The 7,844-nt window shown below is 31.4% G+C and overlaps 1 long non-coding RNA gene across 1 annotated transcript; it reads right to left on the bottom strand.

Moving 5' to 3' along the window:
• Positions 1–5,481: 5,481 nt before the first annotated feature.
• LOC131656968 (uncharacterized) lies at positions 5,482–5,981 on the bottom strand. Its single transcript, XR_009300402.1, has 2 exons — positions 5,861–5,981; positions 5,482–5,767 (listed from the first exon to the last, which is right to left on the bottom strand). It is a non-coding gene; the product is annotated as an uncharacterized LOC131656968 (long non-coding RNA).
• Between the last annotated feature and the right edge of the window lie 1,863 nt (positions 5,982–7,844).

Genomic DNA, 7,844 nt, shown 5'->3' with positions numbered 1-7,844 from the left:
CAAGGATCAGCCCAGGCCTAGGAACAAGGAAAAAGGATCCCAGGATCCTTCAACTCGAAGGCATCGGTGTGGTAAAATTTTGGATTTCGATTCTCCTAATCCACGCGTTTCTAACGGTTTTTTATTGTTTGTATGATCTCAGGGGAACCATTAAAACAGGTTTCAAGCATCAGACGCAAGGTCTAACGTGTAAATCGGGAGACGCCATAGCTAGGGCACGTTGGAGTTTCTCTTCGTATTCGTATTTTCAGATCGTTTCGAGCCAAGATAATAACATATTCAGAATCAGGGGAGAATTCCGATCGGGATAGGGTTTTATTCCATGTGATTCGGTGCATTATCACGTCTTGCAGGTGAGTGTCTGCCGGAGAAGAAGGTGTTTTCCACTATCTTCGGCGAGTTCAGTTCCCAGGGGGTTTTATGATCTGTGACGTGGCTGAAGCGAGTGTTCTCATTCGTCAGTCAACCACACGCTTCCCTCTCTCTTCGTTTCATTGGTTCCAATGTTCACAATGGGTCCCACATTTGACTTTTCGTTTGAATTAACCAATATAATGTTGTCTTATTATATAATTGTTCGGCCTCATCTTGCTAACAAGGTTGATGTTTCAGCGCAGTGGTAACGTGTAGGAGTGGTAAACCAAAGGACTTGGGTTCGATCCAGGATCCTACATGTTATTTGTTTTTTCTTTGTTGGTATATGTTTTCTGCAGATCCAATGTAGCGTACATGTGAAGACTCACCCTACATCTTCTCCTAGGAACCATCAGATCTCACCAAAATCAGATCTAACGCCCTAGAATTGCAAGGTGTACCATGGAACTTCAAAGGGCAGCTGCACAGGATTACTTCCAGGTTCTTTCATTTAATTTAATTTACTTGATTATTTAAATTGTTTAGGTTAAATATTAATTAATATTGCTTGATTTAGTTAAATTATTCAATTAAGATAAGGTTAGTAAAATTAGGGTTAGGCTAATGACTAGGATTAGAATATTATCGCCCGATTATTCGATTATTTTCGATTAATTTATTTAATTGGTTTTGACCGTTAGAAATCACAAAAACCCTAGAGAAGTTTTTCCAATGCATTAGGGTTTGCCCAATCCCACTGGCCATTTGGCCAAAATATTAGTATTTTAATTTTTATTCGTTTCGACTGAATTAATCGGTCGCGATGGGTAATAATCGGTCATTTAATTGTTTAATAATATAATTCAAATAAACTTATTTCGGCTAAAGGGTTTCAACCATCTTATTGGTTGCGATGATTAGTCTATTTTTATCTAAAAATTCATTATTATTTATAACCGAATCTATCAATTACGAGGGATAATGATAACAATTAAATAATAAAATCCTAAAAAATACATTTATTTGTTATTAGTAATATTCGAACCTATCGATTAGAATTTGTAGCAATACCCTACTAATCTATTAATTATGGTGATCAAACCTATTGATCATTGCGATTAATAGTGCAAATTAAACCAGGGTTGTATGCCATTTAAAACACTCAAATTCATCTCTACGATAGGTAACTCAAAATACCTTCAAACACTTTCATAATCAATTCTAAGGCGTACAACCCTGTGCCCCGAACTACGTATACTCTGATCCTCCATAAGGAGGTACATAGGCACTTGGCAACAAGGCGAGTCTCCTTCCTCAAAACTCTAATCATGTTCAAATAATTAGCCTTTAACCCTATTAAATTTCTGTCACCTTTCTTTATTTTAGCCATAAACCTTAACCTTATAATGCAAGCCTTAGGAAAGGGTTGAGGATGCCTAACACTTATAATGCAAGCCTTAGGAAAGGGTTGAGGATGCCTAACACCTTCCCTTGACCTGAATATAGTATCTTACCCCGATCTCTATAACTTCGAGGGGTTTCCTATTCGCCCTGGTAGGATAGTTGGCGACTCTAAATGAACTTTAAATTTTAGGGCAGGTTGCTACAATTCACAACAGGAAGCCAGCACATCTTCATCTCAGTTCCAGATTGAGCACATCGTAAATCCGACGCCACAAATTGAAACGCGACTTCGAACATCATCATGTCAACACCGAGCAGCACTCGAAGTTAGTTCACAACCTCACCATCGACATCACAGATCCGCTCAACAAGTAACTTCGTTTCTCTTTGTCTCGTGTTGTTGCTGCAATAAATTCCGATTGCACCCATTGTTTGCTTTGCTAATCCTCTAAACTTGTTCACTGAACGAATGATTTGAGATGAATGATTTTGTTGTTGTATTTGTGTTTAAACTTGTTGGTTACTTTGTTGGATAAAACAAATTTGAGAAAGAAACAGAGTAATTAGAGGCTTGATGGGGTTTAAGTTTTTTTTGTTTATTCTGTGCGGTTGGTTAATTGTGTTTGGTTTCGTGTTGGTTATCATTGTTGTTTGTGTTGTCATGGCAAGAAAATTGAAAGAAACAGAGTGAGTTGAGAACAGGGTGATGGTGAGAAGGAAAAGCAGAGGAGATCGTGAGGTTGATGATTGTTGTTTGTGTGAGACAGAAACTCGTGAAAAGCAGAGATGGTGAGAATAGCAGGAGATTGAGAACGACACTTTTTTCCATTAGTTTTAGGTTTAGCTTGCTGAAGGCGTATTGGGCCGGGTTGTATCTAAGTGAGAAGCCCAATGATTTTTCTTTTGTCCAGCGCCCCACCTTCTAATCTCACCTCTTTTAGATTTGATTGTGTTTATTTTCTTTGGGCCGAAGCTGTCTATTGAGCCCATCTAATCATCTCCTTGCACCCCTGTACCTACGAGTTCACCCCCTCTTGGATAGCTATTTGAATTTTGGGCCTCTGCAAGTTATAAGCCCAACGACTTTTATTTTGTTACACCTCATTTTATTTGTTTCTTGCCCATTAAATTTGTTGAATTTAGTTTCTTTACTTTTTTTAATTTGTTTTTATTTTCTCATATTTAAAAAAATACAAAAAATATGCTTAGTTAGATTTTATTTCTCTACTATTATTGAAGATACAAAAATATTTTATTGTGTTAGATTAATTAGATTTTATTCTCCATATAAAAAATACCAAAAATATGTTTATCTATTTTAATTTTCTTTTAGAATTTAATATGCTTATTTTTATATTCTCTTTAGTTAATTTTGATTAATATTTGTTAGTATATTTTTGTCATTTATTCATGCATCATTATATATATCCGTGACTAACATTTGCTTGATGTTTGTGAGGTTTTATTACCATTGAGGCGTTGGACTTATGGACATTTATAATTCATTTTAATTTTGTACAGATTATCCCTTTATTTTCCGCTTTAATTTTCAATTGGGTTGTAATAATTAGTAATCAAGTTCCATCTCCATTCGTTTAAATTTGTAATCCCCCATCCCGAGGCCTTGTAATAATTTTACCGCTTTCCTTTATCGCTTTATTTTATTATTGCTTGTATACTTTTAACCGTTTTTCAAAATAAAAGAATATTAGGTTCTTAGCCGTTTTCTACCATGAGTCGACCACACTCCACGCATCGCCATCAACCGTACATACACATGCGCACTTGCACAACTTGAGACTGGGCTTTCTTACAGATGACCTACTCGATTAATCGTTCTGGTTGATCGTTTAAAGGCTAGTCTTTGACTAGTTCACATACACCATTATTTCACCTCTTTCATGTTCATCCCTTTATGCTTGAACTTGTATGCTTGTTTGTATGGATTTTACCTGTATGAGCTTGTATGTTTCCGTTTACTTTTTCTACTTCCTCTTTTAATAAAATCTTCACCCCCGCATTACTTAGTCCATATACCAAGCCCCCAACCAACTCTTTGTAAGTTGAGTGCTTTGCGCACCGCCATCGACCTGTTTTCAAAACTCTTTTCATAATAAAAACCTTGACTTTTGTCATGTGATCTTCTTTAAACTCCTTTTGTGCACTTGCACTCTTTTTCTTTTAAAACCGTTTTCAATAAAACCTTTTTCAAAACACTTTTGAGTAGAACTACATATGCTCTGACTTCTCCATTGCACTAAGGAGGTATGTAGGCACAAGATGTTATGTCTTGTCGAGCAAACTTTTGTAAATAACCTTTTCTTTTCTTATTTCTTTCTTTTTAGCAAACAAAACCGCTTTAACTTTCAAACACAGATTTTCAAAAATTTCCTGTGGAGTACCACAGATGTGAGGGGTGATAACACCTTCCACTTACATAACCAACCCCCTTACTCAGATTTCTTTTTGCGGTTTTTTTCGAGTTTTTCCCTTTCCTCTTTTGGAATCAAAAAAGTTCGGTGGCGACTCTTGCTTTTTAACGAGTTAAGTTAACCAATGGCTTAAACCCAAATTTTCCGCCGCTACAAGATCATAGACACGATCAGACTGCGTGTTCAAAATATGTCCACGAAATAGCAGTTCGTCCTCCTTACGTTTCATGCGCTCCTTCTTGACTTCTTCAGAATCATTTTCGGTTGGTTCAGGAATTGGTGTTAAGTCGGGATCCAAGACATAATGAACCTTTAAGGCAGTCAGTAGGAATGTCATCTAGTCTTGCCATCTGGTGTAGTTAGTTCCATCAAAATGATCCAATTTGACAAGATCCTAGTTCATAAATTTGATGCTTGAAACTGCAGCGTCGGAAGCCATTGAAGAATAAATACTTTTAAGATTGTTAGAAATATCGGAAAGATCAAAAGGATCCAGGCTGAATCGTGAATGGAGTCACTTTCCTTAAAAGTATTTCAAGCACTCTCTTAATTGTATCAGAGTTTGGAAAGCAAGAATACCCAGGATAATGTCAGCCTTACTCGAGTCTGCACAAGACCGGTGAAGAACTCGAATGCAAGGAAGAGTGTCTGGAATAATGAAGAGGAGTTATGATTTTGTGTGTTTCATTTTGGATTCATAAATGTGTATTTATAGGCCATGCATGTGTTGTTTCATAAGTTTGCAACTTTTGATGAAACGACACCTTTTCACCATATATTGCAATGGTTCATCTATAATGACACAAGGCACCCCTTCATGAAATGTTGTAAATTTGAATTTAAAAAACAAATTTATGCAACAACCAAAAATCTATTCCCATTTTGTCACATTAGAACACACTATGGTAATTATTCTTTTATAATTTCCAATATATATATATATATATATATATATATATATATATATATATATATATATATATATATATATATATATATATATATATATATATATATATATATATATATATATATATATATATATATATATATATATATATATATATATTAATAGTTATATTCTTTTATAACCATTAATTTTATTTTATATTAATAGTTATATTCTTTTCTAACCATTAATTTTATTATAGTTTAAATTAACCACTTAGTAACTCGCATTATTTTTACTAGACGTAATCTTCTATTGATGATAACTAAATTTCATTTTATTAAAGCAAAAGTTGCAATACTTGAGTTTTAAACCCTAAATCTTTACAAAAAAACTCAATACTTTATTATTCTCATCCATCCACAACCGTTGCATTACAAATTACAGTACTCCAAAACTCAAATTGCAATTGTCGGAAGTGGACTACAAATATTTTAAAAGACATGCGGACTTACTCCACATATGCATGATTTGTCCTTACAATAAGGAGCAGAACCCTTTTTAACACAATCACAACAATTCCCACATTCTGTATCAGCTGTGCAGGACTTTGGACATTCTGCGTCACAAGCTAAAGTACCCATAATCTCATCTTTCACTCTTCCTTCTACACTTTTCAAGCAAATATCTGAAAAAAATTATAAAATTGATTCAATGGATGTGTTAAAACAATCAAACATGATGAATGAAAAATTTCCTCAAGTTATGGTTATAATCAAACCTGATGCAATGAGGAAGAAAACAACCAAGATTGCGAACTTGAGAGCAAAATATCTTGATGAATCCATTTTATTTTTAACACATATGTTTTCATGGCAAGAGTATATATAGGAAAATTTTCAAAAACTTGTCCACAAATTTATTTTTATTTGTTGATACACCTTATCTTAAAAAATCTATAATTAAAAAAGTTATTTATGATAAATTAGGTTGGATGTTCACTTTTCTAAAAGTTTATTTGACAGCATTTTATGGTATCCTCAGCCCATTTACAATTCTTTTACCAATACAAAATTAGAACATACTTTATGGTTAAGTTTTCTTTTTTGAAGTTCAATGTATCTCCTATTTATAAAAGCACTTAATTTAATTTTTTTAATTTTAAAAATGTTTTTAAATATTAAGTAAACTAAATTATTAATATTACATTACACTTTATAAAGTATTTAGTGAATAAATAATCAAATATATTGTTTTGTAGGTAACGCTCAAATGATAAACTAATATATGCAAGAACATTCGATATGTTTGAGTGCTAGATTGAACTTTACATTTTATATGAGTAATGCTATTCTTACACCCAACACTTACATCAATATTTACACCAAACACTGTTCACCGTATAAATACGGTGAACAGTGCTTTTTAAAATAAAATATTAATATTTGTTTTTATTTTTAAAATTAAGAACGACAATGTTCATGTACGGACGTGCATTAATCAACTTCATTAATGCATTAACGAGTTTGATAACCGCTAAAAATTATTTTTAATATCTGGATATTGCATTAACCAATTTTATTACTGCATTAACCAAGTTTTTTCATTGCATTAACCAAATTTGATGACTACTGTAAAGTACTATTCATGGATGTAAGAATAGCATTACTCAAATTTGGTTAATGCAGTGTAAAACTTGGTTAATGCAGTAATGAAATTGGTTAATGCAACATCCAGGTATTAAAAATAATTTTTAGCAGTCACCAAACTTGGTTAATACAGTTTAAAAACTTGGTTAATGCAGTAATGAAGTTGGTTAATACGACATCCAGGTATTAAAAATATTTTTTAGCAGTCATCAAACTTGGTTAATACAGTGTAAAAATTTGGTTAATGCAGTAATGATGTTGGTTAATGCACGTCTGTAGTGTCGGTCGTAATTTTAAAAATTAAAAATATTTTTTATAAATATTATTATTTTATTTTAAAAAATACTATTCACCGTATAAATAAAGTGAACAGTGTTTGATGTAAGTATTGGTGTAAGTGTTGGGTGTAAGAATAGCATTACTCTAATATATATTCCTAATGGATGTTTAGTTTTATCATTGAACAATTTAGAATTGAATCTAAATTTATAGAATTTATTTTAATATGTTTGCTTGTTTTTTATTAGAATTGATTAAGTTTTCTTGAATTTATTTTACACATTGTATTATTTGAAACTTTTAAATTTAAATATTATTTTTATTTTAAATTTTCGTTCAACACATTTTTGTATAAATTTATTAAAATATAAATCATTTTATCTTTCCCTCACTTTAACTAAAATCAACTTTATAAAATAATTTTACTTGACCATATTAATTTTAATATTTTTCTTTTATTTTTATATTTTATTTCAATTTTTAAATCTTCTTTACATTTTTCCACACTTTCTCACTTTCATTTTTAACTTTTTCATTCTTCTTTTTCTTTTTTCTTTTTAAAATTTTTTAAGTATAAATAAAAAAGTTAAATCTCTTTTTAATGTAATTTCATTTTCCTTTTTTTTAAGTATAAATAAAAAGTTAAACCTCCTTTTAATGTAATGTACAAGAACATATAAAAAGTTAAATTTTTTAAACACAAAGATTAGTCTCGACATAAAAATATAATTATTTTATAATATTAGAAATAATTCATAGTTTTACAAAATAGTTCATAATTATGAAATTAATAAACTATTTTATTAAATTATTTAAATAATTAATAAGTAAAAATTT

The sequence above is a fragment of the Vicia villosa genome, linkage group LG3 (assembly GCF_029867415.1).
Source record: "Vicia villosa cultivar HV-30 ecotype Madison, WI linkage group LG3, Vvil1.0, whole genome shotgun sequence".
NCBI classification, from domain to species: Eukaryota; Viridiplantae; Streptophyta; class Magnoliopsida; order Fabales; family Fabaceae; genus Vicia; species Vicia villosa.
Note: the sequence above shows the minus strand (reverse complement) of the source record. Positions and strands in the feature narration are given on the sequence as shown.